The sequence below is a fragment of the Dermacentor silvarum genome, chromosome 3 (assembly GCF_013339745.2).
Source record: "Dermacentor silvarum isolate Dsil-2018 chromosome 3, BIME_Dsil_1.4, whole genome shotgun sequence".
Taxonomy (NCBI): domain Eukaryota; kingdom Metazoa; phylum Arthropoda; class Arachnida; order Ixodida; family Ixodidae; genus Dermacentor; species Dermacentor silvarum.
In genome coordinates, this window is record NC_051156.1 from 57,332,127 (window position 1) to 57,349,521 (window position 17,395).

The 17,395-nt window shown below is 45.7% G+C and overlaps 1 long non-coding RNA gene across 1 annotated transcript; it reads right to left on the bottom strand.

Annotated features, from left to right (window-relative positions):
- Positions 1-286: 286 nt before the first annotated feature.
- Positions 287-4,179, bottom strand: LOC125943791 (uncharacterized). The gene is made up of 2 exons (XR_007465896.1): positions 4,049-4,179; positions 287-420 (listed from the first exon to the last, which is right to left on the bottom strand). It is a non-coding gene; the product is annotated as an uncharacterized LOC125943791 (long non-coding RNA).
- Positions 4,180-17,395: the final 13,216 nt, after the last annotated feature.

Genomic DNA, 17,395 nt, shown 5'->3' on the forward strand with positions numbered 1-17,395 from the left:
TCATAGAGAAAGGAATTCAACAAGAGGGGACACTGCCATAGGACCCAGCGGCCGAATTGACTGCAGCGTGCCAAGCGGTTGGTGTCAATCGCCTACATCACTTCCGGTTTCGGTTTTCGGCGCGCGTATTTTGAACGCAGCTAGCACGCCGGCTGCGCCCCCCCCCCCCTTTTTTTTGCTCTTCGTGCAGAATCGGTTTATTATTTAGTAAAAATGATTGCCAACGATGTCGTAAAGTCCCATCGAATCTGTGCCACGTGCAATTTCACAAAGTAGACGCAAGACCTTTTGTGCAATGAGGTAATATTTATTTTGCTCTATATAAAAGCTCGTTCCACGCTTTTTGTGCGTTCATCCAACGTTGTGACCCCAGCAGATAAGGCAGTAGTTCCTGTATGAAGCTCCACCGGACGGCACCAGCTGAAAAAAAAAGTAAATTACAAGCATGTTACATTTGCAAGCACGTAACAGCATGTTACAAGCATGAGTCATTTTGGTATTTAGACATAGGAATACTGCGTGTAGAGGCGAAACGTGCGAAAGAGGTGAATGGGCGGCATTACAAACAAAAGCAATTCGCTTTTACATACAGGGCGTAGAAAATACCCGACTCATCCGGTTGGCCCGGATCGCCCAGGGCGCAATCTCCGCCATCGAACGCCACTTATCGATGCTTGGCCTATCTTTATCAGCGGAAAAATCTGCCTTCATGCTTTTCCCGGGAGTGAGACGCAAGTCAACACGCCTGACGCTGAATATCAGAGGGCATTCAATTCTTCGTGCAACTCATGTTCGATTCCTGGGCGTCACCATCGACAGCAAGCTACTATGGCGTCGTGCGGTCGAAAGTGTTGTGGCTGCATCAGTGCAAAGAGTCAACGCACTTCGTCGATTGGCAGGTGTACGTTGGGGAAACAATCCTATGTCCATGCTTAAACTGAATGCGGCCCTGATAACAAGCCGCATTCTCTATCAGCTCCCTCTGATATCCCCGTCATCGAGTCAATTCGAGCGCTTGGAGGCTGTGCACAGAAAGGGACTTCGCTTGGCGATGGGAGTTCCACAGACGGCTTCAAACAAGAAAGTCACTAATGAGGCAGAATCTCTTCCACTCCGTCTCTTGGCATCTCAGGCGTTGCTGACGCAGCTATTAAGGCTGGGCGAGTCCCGCGCAGGCACGGCGCTTCTCCGGCGGCTAAGAGCAAGAACTCGCTCACATTTCCATGCGGCGCTGAACACTTTCCAATGTTCGCTTGAGCACGTCATTTCAACGCCACTTACAAGTTTACACAGACGGCTCGGTGTGCGCACAAACAGATAGCTGTGCAGCGGCATTCTGCATACCATCCCTTGATGTGTCATGGTCTGGCCGACTGGATCGCGTAGTTTCCTCTACAACAGTAGAAAGCGCCGCAATCACCGCGGCTTTGCGGAAACTACGGGCCTTCTCTGCACGAGATGTCGTGGTGCTGACGGATTCCAAGTCAGCGTTACAGAGATTGCATCGTGGCCTACCGCTAGAGAAATTTACAAGGCAATCTCTGGCACTGATTAACGATCTAACAAGCAAAGGATTTAATATAAGATTCCAGTGGATACCATCACACGTAGGAATTGATGGAAACGAGAAAGCTGACGCCCTTGCACGCCTAGCGCTGACATGTGTCCCAAAAGTGAAAGCTCCAAAAGCTCTTCAGAACCCTAAGGGTGTAATCCGCCTTCACTTTAGGGAGATCCACAAGAATCCCCACGAAGCCTGCGTGACTCATGGATTTACCCGCGAAGAAGCGACGCTTTTATACCGCATCAGGACCGACTCCGCGTACACCACAGCTTGGTTATTCAAGACTGGGCTTCGCGCTTCCCCATTCTGTGCTTTCTGTGGTGACATTGGCGACATCGAACATTACATTTGGATATGCCCGCAGTTTGACAAAGAAAGAAAAGCGATGATCGACAGCCTACAAAAGAGCGGTCTTACGCACAGGACATTTGAAGACGTCGTTTTCCCCGGAGGACCTGCGATAACCAGGAAGAGAGCGCAACGACTGCTGTTGGCCTTCCTGCGAGACACGGGGCTCATAGACACTTGGTGACACACCCCTGATATCAACTCGAAGGAGGATCAGGCGGAACAATTGCCGGCTATGTATGCCAGGCTAACCCCGCCTGCTTCAACATCATCACCACCACCACCACCACCCGACTCATCCCAAACATATGAAAACATCTGATTTCCAAGCGTTCCCCCATTTCCGGGCATTATTTCCTGCACTTTGGCAACACAAATACACGAGCGACTTCGCGTTTCCAAAACTTGCCCTCGGGCGACGCGACGGTACGCTACATACATAGAGACGGACGCAACAGGCACTCAAGACAAATGCGTGGGTGCAATGCCTTTTTTCACTCCTTTAGAAGACGTAATTTTCGAATTACAAGTTTCTGATATGTTCCTCGGCGTTATCTTTCGCGCGTTTGGCCGGCGCCAGCAGCACACCCCATGTTATCACTCTTGGCAATCGCCCATCGCGTTTTCAACAGGCGTGAGTACCGAAAGAAGGTATATGTTGTTGCGGAGCCACAAAAAACGTCACAGACTTGTCCCTCTAAGATTCATTACACGCCAAACTAACTTTATCACCACGGCCGAGCTGCTTATCGCTAACTGCGTCACAGCGCGCTGTGCGGCCAGCGTGCCTCAAAAGTACCCCAGAAAGTAACGAAATTACTTTTCAGTAATGTCTGGCGTCAGAGAAAGCGGCACAAACTTCTCCTTGCAAGATGCACTAGACCACGCACCACGGCCGCGCTGCGTATCGCTAACTGCGTCACGGCGCCCTGTGCGGCCAGTGTGGCTCAAAAACCGAAATAAGTTACAATAGTTCCATATGAAGCGTCGGAAACATGTCTCAGCACGACTCAATAACTCAAATTAACTGCGCCAGGATGGCCGAACTGTTTTTCGCTAACTGCGTCTTAGCATTGCTCTCAGCGAATCAGAATGCGCCATGAAACGTCACCGCTTGCGTAAACGGCCGAGGCGCTGGGCTGGATGCATCATGGCTGCATGCATGGTCGCTGCGTTTGCGTTCGCCGCGATGGATACCGTAGCTGCCGCTGAACCTTGCAACGAAGAGCTCGCCAGGAAAGCAGGACTGCATTTCAGCGATATTCAGTGAAACGGAGCGCGAAATGATCCTCTGTGCTCGAGCGGTAGGTATTTCCGCGTGCGATGGCGGTGAGCCGCCGGCCGCGCCGGCGGAATGCAGAGCTTCGTTTTCGTCGATGGGAGGCGAAGCGTCTGGTCCGCCAGGCGACGGTGTTCCCGACAGAACAAGCGTAGAAAGTTGTGCACGTACTCGGTATGGTTATTTCGTGGCTTTATTTAATGACATTCAGCACTCACCGAGCCGCCAGTTTGCTGCTGCAGCCCCACCGGTAGGAGGTTTGATGAAGGCCGCATTGAGGGAACAGCTGCTCGAGAAAGGACTGGCCTCTGGGGCATGCCAAGATACTTTCCGAGGGCAAGATTATACACATAATCCTAGGGCGAGAAATGCAGAGAGCACACCATCGGTTTCTCTGGCTCTTTTGCCGTTTTATCATCGGCAGAGCACTGAGCCATTGCGAACGCCGGGGAGCCGGGGCTCTCCGAGCGACGCCACATGAAAGGACACAATCGAGTCAACACTGCCGCTGCCCCTGATCAAGCGCCTTGGGCCATTTATACAGCCCTCAACACTACACACACGAGGCATTTTCTGGCTGTTTCCCGCGAAGTCAACGTTTTTCGAGCCACGCAACACGCAACCAAACACCGTAGAGCGGAACAGGCGCGCGCGACAATGCATTGACCAAAAACGAAACTACGAAACTATCACGACCGCATGTTTCGCCATGCCATTTTTTCGTATTTATTTAATTTTGTGCTAAACTTGTACTTCCTCGCTTGAAACGGTTTAAAAATTTGGAAAATGCTGTTTATAGTCTCCGTCCCGTGCCGTAAGCCTAATTGCGTCGTAGACTGTGCAACAATATTTCTCACCTTGCCGTAGTCCAATAGTGCAGTGGTGTCTTGTCCCAGTGCAGAAGGAACGCAAGAATACGCCGAGAGCCCAATAAACCAGGTTACATTTAAAAAAGAAAAAAGAAGGAGACAGATGGGTCGCCGCGCGCGTGCGCTCAAACGCGCCCAGCCATCCTCGCTGGCTTCGGGGGAGTGTCTGGCGGATGACGCATGTATCTGGCGCGTCATTGACCTGTGGCTAGGTAAGGCAAGAAAAATAAGTCGCAAAGCTTAAGTTCATTTATACGCAAAACGTTTTATTTTTCGCGGCAAAGAATTAAAAAAATAAATCAATGCCTGTTAACTTAAGTTCACTTTCTTTTTTTTTGGATGCTCGCGGTAGCTAACGTTCGGTGTCAAAAGTATAGCGTGACGTATGGTGACGTGTTTCCTGTTGTCAGTTTTTGCCGAGTGTCCCCTCTTGTTGAATTTCTTTCTCTATGATAGGATGCTGAGGCGATAGCTACAGCGGTCCGGTAAATGCTGCTCTGTGATCGTCGCTGCAACTGATATCGTCGGTAACGGCGCAGCTAGCGTAATTAGAAAGTGAAGTGATGAAAATGTTTCTACACATTGCGCGCTGTAAACAACATTTCTTGGTCGAAACTCGAGGTCCATTTGAAGTGGTACGTAGTTAGAAGTTTTCGCTTTTTGGTCAACTAGATGTGGGAATGGCCGTATCGCCGACATATTACGGCTGCGCAATACCTCTATCTGATTTCAAGGAACCAATGTGAGCTAGTTGGTTACCAGTATTATGTACCTCGCTTTTAAATTACATTATGAGGTTTTACGTGCCAAAGGAGGAGGAGGAGGAACAAACTTTTATTTAAACCAGCAGTTTAGCTGGCTGGGCCTAGGCCTCCCACGTGGGGACATCGAGGTCTTGCCTCTTCGCCGCCTCGCAGGCTTGCTGGGTAGCCCAGAGTTGGTCGTCGAGTTGGGAGCTGCGCAGGGCGGCGTGCCATCTCGACGAGAGGGTCACGGTATTATTTGTCGGGTGCCAAAACGACGATTTGATTATGAGACACGCGTAGTGGGGGGCTCCAGAATAATTTCGACCACATGGGGTCACCAAGTGTAAGTACACGGGGGTTTTCGCATTTCGCTCTCATCGAAATGTGGCCGCCGTCGCCGGGATTCGATGCCGTGACCTCGTGCTTAAGAGCCCAACACCATAGCCACTAAGCAACCACAGCAGGTTATATCGCTGTGTCCCGTTTAAATTTGCGCCTTAAAACCATGTTACACAATACCGCTATATGTGCATGCGAGTACAGAAATAGTTCTGGTTTTTTAAGTCAATGTTAGAGAAAGAAACATCTTGGGGAATCATTTCGTGTCGGCCCTTACACAGCTCATCGCCGCCTAAGTGGCACTGTATACGTTCATTTTCTTTTTGTTCACTGATGGTCTCTGCCTTCTTCACGGAGGAAGATTATTTAGGAGTAGAAACTCCCGTCAGCGCGGGCGCTCGCGTGCGACCAGATAACGTTACATTAGTATGCGCCGATCGGGGCGCATGCAGTGGCGGCGTCTTGCGGCGCGCCATGCAAGCAGTAACGAAAAAAAAGCAGAAGCCCGGCGGTTTGCTCGGGGGCGTCCTCTTCGGCGGCGCCCGTGTCTCCTGCTCAAAGCAGACGCCAAGCAGACGACACGGGCGTTCGCTTCAGCGTGCACGCCGTAACGTTGTTTTTGTGGGCCTTTAAGTAAAACAGCAACTGTTCTTGTCGGTGTCTGTTCGAGGGCCGTAATACTAACAGCGCTGATAAGTGCAGTGTACCCTTGTTCGGAAATTGCTAGCCTAAGATAGGGTGCAGGTGGGACGCGTGAGTGCCCTCAGTAGAACTTGATGAAGCTGGCAGCTGATTGGTTGTTACCAATAATCTATTCTTGTATGCTTGAATACATCTATCACATAGGAGAGATAGTATCTTCTTGCTTGACTCCTTTCTTGATAGCTATTTTTCTACTTGTGGAAAATTTATTTGTAGTGTCCATTTCATTTTGTCTTCGTTGAATGCTTTATTAGGTGCAGCTGAAACTATTGTTATATCGTTATCACTGAGCTACAGAGGTGAAAAAATAATACTCGAGCTTTTTTTATTTTTCACTTTGGAAATTTTCAACAATTTTTGGGAATAAAGCGACAGCCTAAATAATGTTTCCCGCCGTCAGTATATTTCACCATTTTTTAAATGCAAGAAACAATATAATTTGGCGCAGTGGATGCTGAGGAAAATTATTCCTCATTACCGTGTATATTTAGATGGGAGATCATGAGCTAAAGCTACTTTTTGATGGCCGCGCGTTTTTGTGAAGTAGCCACGAAGAACACATTGTGAATATAATTCAGGAAAACCTTGAGTTGTGTCAGTCAATTTCACAAAAAGTATTCTAACATGTAGTGCCCCACAGAAACCACTTGAGAATGTAACGTTAATTTTCAGTGAAGCGCTAATCAATCCATCAAAGATGTTCAATTGTCACATTTATGGGCTTCATCCTATTCTAACATCTCTTGCAAAATCTGATCTTAATTTATCCCTGGACAAACAAATAAAACCCCTTCTAATGCTGTAGTAGTGTGAGTGCAGCGGCGAACAATCGATTCCTGCTCCAGACATTGGATCAGTGTTCTACGCCCCTGCTTCTGCTGTGATGGGGGAGAGTGAAAATGGGGACAGAATAGGCCCTAACAATGCTAGCGTTCTAGCATGGCCATGGCCTTGCCAAAACCTGAATATTTGACTTTGTAGAAGTATAAATGCATTTATCAAACAGTTCTATCATTTTCCCTTTACATCATTTTTGGCTCAGGTCTTCCTCAGGGACTGGACAGAGCTTGAGGAGGAAATCTTCTCAGAACTTCTCAGTGAGCTTCCTCTTAATGAGAGGGTGTTTGTGGTAGCGGAAATTATTCCTGCAGCCCCTCCTGGTCCTTTCCTGTCAGCTTCCTTACTCTTTTTACTTGTCATCCTTTATAGCTTTTACAGTACCACTTACACTCAGTACAGTCTGTGTAAGTGAACTTGACTTTGTAAATATATTATTGAGAGGATAATACTATTTAGTCCTTTATTCTGAATATAAATATCTGCTTTCATATAATAAACTACATGTTCAGTACATTTGCCATGATTCAACTTTTCATCTGGAGCTTGTATTTGTCTGCTTTCCTTTTATCCATTAGGCATATCCGAGCTTGAAGCCCCCGCTAAAGCCAGCAGCACATACGTTTTAAGCCAGCCTACAATAGATACTGGCTGCTTTCCAAATAGTTTGCAAGAGGCCCTTAAAAATCAAGCGCCCCTCCTTCCAAGGGAGAGAAGGGAGTTGGTGAGGCGGGTGGCCGACCAGTTATTACTTCAGCAATCCTGACCCAGGAGCGAGGAGATACGCAGCGCAGCTGCACAAGTTGTTGCTGCGTACCCTCTCTCTCTTGAGGACCGGAGTTGGATGGCGGGCTGCTGGGATGGGGTTACGACTCCTTGTTCCAGCAGCTCGAAAATAGGGTGGAAAACCTAAATCGAGGAAAACGTTCCACTTCACCGGCAGGACCATCAAGCCTCGGGGCAAGAAGGTGGGCTTATGGCTGCGCCAACTGGCAGCCAGTCCGCAGGTTTGAGCCCCCTAGTGACACCGCAGAAAAATTTGAATTCTTGAAACATGGACACAAACACGCAAAAGAAATTAATACAGCACTCGCAACACAATAGATGGAAGACCCATACACCGAACAGAGGACATTTATAAACAGAGAACTTTTCCACACACATTGACAGTGAAGGAGGAGCGGCCACTCCTGTTTGTAAGGCCATTTTTCTGTGGCCATGCTGACAAGCTTCTCGGGAAGAATGTGAAGGTATGACGTTATTTCAGTTGTTTGCATGGGAGTGTTTAGATTAAAAGAAAAGGGTTCTACGCAGGATCATGCATGTTTTTTTTTTTTTGAACTACGGAATGGTCCTCTTAAGCGTTTAAGTGCAATTTATGGAAACGCGAAATGACCGATATCTCAAAAAACCATTTGAATTTGTCGAGGGAGTCGTTCAGAAATTAGCTGCCAAATGTCAACTTTCGTAAGCTGGTTCCTAGTTGGAAAGCTAAATGGAGTAGATAAATGTTCCCAGATTGAGCACATGCACAGTAGCCCCGCCAGTGCCATGATGCCAGTAGTCATCGCCCATTTGTTACTGTACTAAGCTCAAGGCAACCTTGAGAGCAATGCCAAGGTGAACATCACTGAATTTTTCCAGAGAATAACTGGAAGAGTTGGGCAGTGGGTTTTCTCACTTTGCTTGTTCCTCTTGAGTAGATTTGGCATTGTACAAAAACTACCTGCTGCTAATGATAGTCCAATTTGCGAAAACGTTCTGTGATACTCTCACACCTGCATAATGTTTTCAAACAGTAGACCTAGTTGTACCATAGTCATTTATCTGAGAATTGTTTGTTTAATTTGAACATCTTGAAGGCCATATTTCAAGAAAAAATGTTGATTTGTGCACCACAAATGATGCACCTTATGGAATCGACTCCAAGGAAGGAGACGGTGCGTGTGGTTGTCCACGTACACGATGAAGAAAAAGAAAATGACAACGCAGTTCAGGTGGCTCTGCTTCTCCTTCTGTGTGCCCACTTCAAAGACGACGAAAAGTGCCTTTTTCAAGTCTTTGAGGTAGGTTGTAATTTTGTGCATTGTATTTCTAAAAAAATAGCATGTGATTTTCAATAATTGAGAATATTTTTTGCTGTTCAGAAGTGTGAAAATGAATGTTTCTGTTCTGAGTTCTCAATCTGTCATGTAGCCCTTTTTTTATTGCGCTGCTTTGGAATTGGCTTACATTTTTTGTTGAATAGTTAAGCAGCCACAATTCCGGTTTCGGTTTTAGGCAAGCATAGTTTTAACGAGTGGATCTGGGTTTCATTCCAGCCTTGTTTTTTTTACTAATTATGCATTACCGCTGCTCTGTACACAGCTCTAAACTAACTTGGTGGGTCCTATTGGTTCCAAGCTTCATATTGACTCCTTTTTCGTTCTCCCACGTGAACTAGAAGCCATTGATTTGTATAATTTATTAGACGCAAGTGATTAGACACCCAGGTACCACGTACCTCAAATTTATCTGAACTTGCCATAGAAGGCTTCGCCTTTACAACTGCACTGTGCGGAATGGCATCTCTTATGGTTGAGATTTCATAAGGACAGCAACTGCACTTGGGATACTTGAGTTCGTACTGTTTGTGTACACGGGATCCTTTTGTTCATCCAGGAGGGCACCAGTCTTGTGGGGGAGCTTGGCCACCTACCGTCAACCCCTACCATCGTCGTACTAGGTAGGTTCCAATGTAGACATTATTGTCCACTGATCCTTGTATTTAATACCAACAATTCCTGATTACACTGCACAATTTATCTGTGAGTGTAACTGCTAGGAGGAGGTGCAGTTGAGAGCTGAACCTATAAATTTGTCTAGTGCTGGAAAAAGAACGCTGTCACACTATCATTTGCCCTTAAGCATGTTGAGCTGCTGTGAGTGAATTTCTGTAAGATGGTAACAGCTCGGGGATATTTGTGGGATGCATTTTAGCTTTGTGTACTAATTCTGCTGAGCATGTAAACCTTATCATGAAAAGAAATATATGGGTGTACTAATTCTGTATTTCCCTGTTAACATTAGTGTCAGAGATAACTATATAATAGAGAGCTTTAGGTTATTGGACACAAGCCGCAATGAAGCGTTAGGGGACACCAGCCACTGGGCGTACAAAAGAACCCATAGCGAGCACAAAAGGGGGCGAAGTGCCCAATATAGTAGCCGGAAGTTTTGGCCTCAAAGTTTATTCATCCCCAAGTAGGACCTCCAAAACGACTAATGGAGCTTGTAAAGCAAGAAGCTTTTAACACAGCAACTGCTTCTTATAGGGGTTGAGACACAAAATTGTGAGTGAGGCTATAAAAAGCCTGCTATAGGCTTCCTCTGTATGCAAGGACACTCAACAAGTAGTGTTTGACACAGCAAACATTTAAAATATATTTTAATTCGCTTCCAAAGAGTGCCTAATAGCTGGTTCTCGCGATCGACACCCATTAGCTAGCATGATTGACACCGACGTCACTGTGTTGGAAGCGTAACAAAAGGTTTAGTGATGTCATTACACATTAGAGTGACGTACAATGAGCGGTGACTCACAGCACTGGGCAAGCCTAATACCTTACGGCCACACCTAGCCCATTCAACAGCCCTACAATGACTAGCTTGTTATTGTTCATGCCCCTGTAGTGGGCGAGCAAAATTATTTGAGGAGAAAGTAGGCAAGCAAAGATTACATCGTGGTCTTCGCTGTGGAAAGGTGCTGCTGTCACAGTAAATCAGTGCAGAACTGAAGGAATTGATGAAGTCTGTTGTCTCTTTTCTATAGGACAATAGTGCAGCTTCTAAAATGTCAATGAATGTTTTCAAGAGGGTTTGATTGTGTGTTTTTCTCATTATATTATTGCAGGAAGCATCTTCAAGCAGCAATGCTATATAGCAGTCGAGCAGCAGCTTCTTTTCACCGAGAATGTGGATTTTGTTGAAGCAACATGCCTGGTATTTTTAGCATATTATGTTTTTAACATGTCTTATGCGGATGGTGCAGCAACAACCCTGGAGTTCTTGCAAAGGTGCGAGACATTCCTATGCAACATTCACTGAGCATGTCAATTGCAAGTTTTCGAAGCTACGTGTGATTTGTTTTTTTTTTACATTTAACTATCCATAATGTGCAGTTGCATTCTCTTAATTTTAACTTGTGAATGATAACATACTCAAACTTTCTTGCTTGCTTCTTTTGCAAAGCTTTTGGTTGCAATAGCATGTCAGCTTTCAATCAGTGTTGTTCTAGATTTTTCGCAGTACCAAAGGCATATCTGCATTTTTGAACTTTTGCAACCCCATGCAAGTGCTTTGGGCTCCTGATCTCTTGTTTACTTCTGTTCCACCATTGCACATTGCGCTATCTATAGAGTTTTGTGTGACATGGATTTACTCCTTTTGCGGAATGTTCCTCTTAAGTGTTTAAGGGCAATTTATGGAAAGGCCGAATACATGCATGAGACCCAATACATGGCAATTTATGGAAAGGCCGAATACATGGATGAGACCCAATACATGGATGTATTGGGTCTCATTTGCTGTTAAAAATTATAGCTGGTGGTTGACTAGTTTTACTATAGTGTGCAGACTGGTATTTCTAGTCTTGCTTGTTTGCAAATATGCATGTCTTGCTCTTAATTATCATGTTTATCTTACGGATAGCTATTCCTACTGTGTGTCATCAAAAAGAGCCACACAAATGACACACTATGGACCTCATAGTAGTACAAACGGGCAAATGCACTCTTCTAGTTTTGGTTCAAGGAGGACAGCTAAAGCCGAGCTCCTAGGTCCACCACCTGCACATCGGCACTTAGGATTCCCAGAGAAATATCCAACTGTCTAGTGTCTGGTGTCTTTCGTTTCCTTGCTTGCTTCCTTTCTTATAACAGGTCCTAATGCATCTCCTTTATTTCTTAATTTTATTTGCGTTTGCCTATATTCCTGAACAAAAACTAAAGCGGATAGTGACTATTTCATAATGTAGAGGTTAACTCTGACTGGATGGCACACATGTGAAGCATACATCACAAATTAGATATAAATAAAGCAGTTGAAGTATGAATGCTTTCTAAACTGATGCCTCTACTTAAAAAAATTGGGCAGAACACATCTATGATGACTATCCCGGTATACGAATAACATTCTTAACAATGAATATATTGTACAAGAAGCTGGAATTTCTTGTGCGAGATGAAGCCGTAGAGCAATGTGAACTCAATGCAGGAACCAGGGCAGTGTGAGGTGGCACAAAAGGTTTCTCCGTTTTATAACGCATGTGGCGTCACATACACGCAATGAAGGTGGAGCCCGATTTGCAAAATTGGTTACCGGAGCAAGCACAGTTTTGAGAACCTGACCTGTGTGACAGAGGTTCTATTCTACCTAGCGTCACAAATTTTGGAGGATTTCTTTTTAATGAAAGAGCACCGTGATCTTGGTTAAGCCTGCATTGTTAAACTGCACTACCTGCAAGATCGGTCTATAATTTTAGGCTGCACTATCTTTGGGATTGACCCATATTTTTGTTAGGTAGCCAGAAAGAAAAGTAATCTGACAATGCCAAGAATGCTGTTCACAATGAGAATTTGTGTCTGACGTGTCTATTTACTTTACAGGCAGATATTTGACATCAATCCATCCAAGGGCAGCAGATACCAAGGTGCAAGGAAGTCTCGCACGAATGTGGACATGAAGGTTTTGAGACTCGCGCAGAAGCTGCGAATGATTCAGTGAACCTGTATCAGGTTCACTGAATCAGTATCAGTGGCCTGTATCAGTGGCCAAAGAGCGCCATGACAATGTTTGTGAGTTTGCAGTGGAGCGATGAATTCTGAGATGTAGATGAGGCGTGGCTGTAAAGGGGCCTAAATATATTCGCTGTAAAGTGGGTACGATATAGATGTGCTAAAATTATGGCAATGATTAATGAGGTGTACTATGCACTGAAGAATGCATTGAGAAAAAATGACACGATATTTAAAATATTTAAGATGCAGTAATTGGCAAGGAGCACTACTGCCTAAACAGAGCCCTTGAACCACAAGGGCCTGGAGGCATGTGCTATAAAAAACCACCACAGCGGCATCTTCTGGAGAGAGGATGCGCTACGAACTAGTTGGGCTAATAACATGCAGGACCACATCGTTCAAAAAATCTACGACTGCTTTGGCATTAAAAATCGGTTCTTCGCCAAGAAACGTAATGGGGTGAAGCGGGACATGATATCGGTACGCTTGTGGAAAATATTTCTTTCTTTCTGTTGCGGCTTCCCGACACTCCACGAGGACATGGAGGACGGTCAGCCTCTCACTACATCTACCACAGGTTGGAGGATCATTTCCATTCAACAGAAAATTGTGAGTACCATATGTGTGTCCTATTCTTAGACGACGAAACAGGACATCAGTTCGTCGTGGTTTCGTTGTGGGGGACCAGAAACCTAACTGTGGCTTAATTAAGTGAAGCTTATTATTTGTTTCAGCGTCCCACAAGCGCTGCCAGTGCTGTCGCAGTTTTCTTCGCAGAAAAGGCTTCAGATCTGCGGGAGGAACAGTAGCCGCAGGATTAATAGCTTGCGATGTGGTTGATGTGGCCAACTGGTCTGCAAGCACATTACCCTCAATGTCTCTATGGCCAGGCACCTAGCATATAGTCACATGTTGGTTAGATATATACGCTCTGCATAAAATGGAATAGAGCTCAGTAAGTACAGGATTTTCGTTTTTGCCAAGTGACATCAGAGCTTTCACCACACTTAGGGAGTCTGTAAATATAATTGCTTTTTGAAGTTTTGATGCCCTTATATGATTCACAGCCGACAATAGTGCATAGGCCTCAGCTGTAAAGATACTCGTTTCCGGGTGGAGCACACCGGATTCCGAAAAGGATGGGCCGACGGCTGCATAAGATACCCCGGCATGTGACTTGGAAGCATCTGTGTAAAACTGTGTACACGAGTATTTAGATTGGAGTTCTAATAAATGCATTTTAATGTGTGCCTCTGGCGGGTGTTTAGTGACCTCTACCAACGATGTGTCACACTCTATGAGTTGCCAGTGCCACGGCGGCAACAGTTTCGCTGGAGCCATGGGACATTGTTCAAGCAACGGAACACCCATTTCCTTACTAAGATTCCTCACACGCACAGAGAACGGCTTTCTCGCTGCAGGTCGATTATGGAAGAGTGTGGCAGCGGTCATGTCATTTATAGTTGAGTAAGAAGGATGTTTAATGTTTGCTTGTACTTTCAGAAAATACATGAAACTGTTGTATGACCGCTGGAGATGAAGCGACCACTGATTCGACTCTACGTACAGGCTCTGGATTGGACTTTTCCTGAAAGCACCGGTCGCGAGACGGATACCCAGGTGGTGGACGGGGTCTAGTGTTTATAGATCCGTAATCAAGGCGTGAGAGGATAAGACTTTTATACAAGTTAAGCAAACACTTTCGATCACTACCCCAAGTCGTACGCGACAGAAGCTTTAAAAGGTTCATTGTCTTCAGGCATTTTGCCCTCAGGTACTTAAGGTGAGGAATAAATGTAAGATTAAAATCTAAAATCAATCCTAAAAACTAGTGCTCGCTGCTCACAGAGAGCGCATCTCCTTTCATCGCAATACTTGGGACTGGCGTTACGCCTCTCTTGTTAGTAAAGAGTACGCAAGTGCTCTTCTGGGCATTTACCTTAAAACCATTTTCATCTGCCCATTTGGACAATTTGTTTATTACAAGCTGCACATGTCGTTCGCAGATGGCAATATTGCATGACTTGAAGGCTATTTGCACATCGTCGACATAAACGGAATAAAACATTGTTCGGTGGAATGACTGTATGCAGGCAGTTCATTTTTACAATAAATAGTATGCAACTAAGCACGCTCCCTTGCGGTACACCGGTTTCTTGGGTGAAGGCCCTAGACAGAGCGTTACCCACTCTTACACGGAATGTACGATTAGAGAGATAACTTTCGATAGTGTTTAACATGTTGCCACGGACACCCATCGCCGAAAGATCTCGGAGGATTCCGTAGCGCCATGTCGTATCGTAAGCCTTTTCTAGGTCCAGAAATACTGAGAGAAAACTGCTTATGTATAAAGGCATCTCTAATGTAAGACTCAATACGAACAAGGTGGTCTGTTGTGGACATACCTTCCCTGAAACCACATTGGAAGGGGTCTAGGATTTTGCCACTTTCAAGCACACAAATCAAGCGCCGGTTTATCATTTTTTCAAATAACTTGCAAATACGGCTTGTCAATGATATTGGTCTATAACTACTGGGTAAGGATGGGTCCTTGCCTTGTTTATGTATGGGGATGATCACACTTTCCTTCCACGAAGATGGAATGTAACCAGCTGCGTACATGGCATTGAAAAGACTTAATAGTGTTTTTAGGGTTTCAGGGTGCAGGTGCTTAATCATTTCGTACATGATACGATCGCCACCTGGTGTGGAGTTATTGCAACAGTTTAGAGATGCCTTAAGTTCAGCGAGAGAAAATGGTCGATTGTATGTATCATTTGACGCACATTTACGTTCGAGGGGCTGTCGTTCTGCGCGTTCTTTTAACTTCAAGAAGTGTTTTGTGTAGTGTGATGCACTGGAGATGTGTTCAAAATGTACACCCAGGAAGTCAGCCTGCTCTTCCAGGCTATCATCTTCTGTGTTTAACAAGGGGAGTGATTTTGTGTGATGTCCTTTTATTGTGTTTACTCTGTTCCACACTTTTCTCTCGTCTGTATAGGAATTTATACTACAAAGATACTGCTCCCAACTATCTCTCTTAGCACGTCGACGTGTTCTCCTGCCTTGGGATTTTGCTTCTTTGAAATTTATGAGGTTTTCGGCAGTTGGAGAGTCGCGAAGCAATCCCCAAGTCTTGTTTTGTTGTTTCCGCGCCTTTCTACAATCGCCGTTCCACCATGGGATGCGACGCTTTTTGGCTAGCCCGTTAGTTTGTTGGATTGATTTTGTGGCAGCCTCTATTATGAAACCTGTAAAGTAGGCCACAGCATCGTCTATGTTAAAGCCAGCAATGTCATCCTGGGCTAAATATGTTATTTCTCTGAAGAGGACCCTGTTTCCTGATTCAACTTTCCATCTGGGAACATGTGGAGAGCATTCAGCCTGTTTTGTTACATTTATGACAATTGGGAAGTGGTCACTTCCGTAGGGGTTCTTAATAACGTTGAATTCAAGGTAAGGTATAAGTGTACTGGATATTATGCTCAAGTATATTGAGGAGTAGGTTTTGTGCGCAACGCTATAATACGTCGGCTCCTTCTTATTGAGTAGACATGCATCCGAGGAAAAAAGAAAATTTTCTATTAAACGCCTTCTTCCGTCACAACGGCTGTCTCCCCACAAAGTGTTATGCGCGTTTAAATCCCCGACAACTATGTATGGCTCCGGAAGTTCATCAATGTAGTTTTGAAATTCGGTTTTCTGGAGTTGATAATTCGGAGGGATGTATATACAGCTAATAGTAATTAGTTTATTGAACAACACCGCGCGAACAGCAACTACCTCTAAGGACGTATGGAGCTTTAGTTCTCGGCAGGCAACAGCTCTGTCCACTAGGATAGCTACACCACCGGATGACACGGCCGTGTCATCGCGGTCTTTACGATAAATAGCATATTCTCGGAGGAAGTCTGTTTGCGTGTGTTTCAGGTGTGTTTCTTGAACACACAGCACCTTTGGGCTATATTTATGTAGGAGTTCTTTGATGTCATCGAGGTTGTGGAGGAGTCCTCGGACATTCCACTGTAGTATTTGTGTGTCCATTTTGAATGTGTTTTTGGCCTGTGCGTTCAAGAATATAAAGTTAGCTCACGGGCCCTTTCTAGGCGTCGTGACACGAGATTTTTCTTTTTTGGAGCGGTCAATGGAATCGCGCCGCTCCTTAGACGCTGGCTGCGCCCTCACGCTTGGTGTTGTGTCCATGTCCTCTTGCGAGGCGCTGGACACGCGCTCTTGCGAGTGGTTGGCTTGACGTGAAAGCCTCGTCTCGAGGGACAAGGCCCTGGAGGCCACCAGCCCGGAGGTCGATGGCCCCTTGTTCTGAGATGGCGGAGCAGCGCTAGCTGCAGCCGCCAAGGGGGCGGATGGCGTCACCGCCGGCTCACGTTGTGTGGGCCAAACAGTCGCCGGAGGACGTTGAGGCGCTGCCCCCTGACGCGCCACGTCGGCAAAGGTGTTCTTTGACAGGTACACTACCCGCCTGCGTGCCTCTTTGAACGATATGTTTTTGAACGATTTCTTTTTCTTTTCTCCAGGATGGGCATGATCGCGAGTATGCGGGGTGCTCCCCATCACAGTTCACGCAGTGTGGAGTATTCTCACCATTTTCAGATGGGTGTTCTTGGGCACTACATTTAGCGCAAGTCTTGCGGCCTCGGCAGTTCTGTGAACTGTGGCCGAATCTTTGGCAATTAAAGCATCGGAGAGGATTGGGGATGTACGGTCTGAGCCGGATCTTTAGGTAGCCAGTCTCAATGGTCTCGGGCAGCGTACTTGTTCCGAAAGTTAGAATTAGGTGCTTTGTTTCGATCTCTTTTCCATCGCGCCTCATCTTAATTCTCTTGACATTGATCACATTTTGATCACTCCAGCCCTCTAGTAGTTCAGCTTCCGAAAGTTCGATAAGATCAGCATCGGAAACGACTCCACGAGTT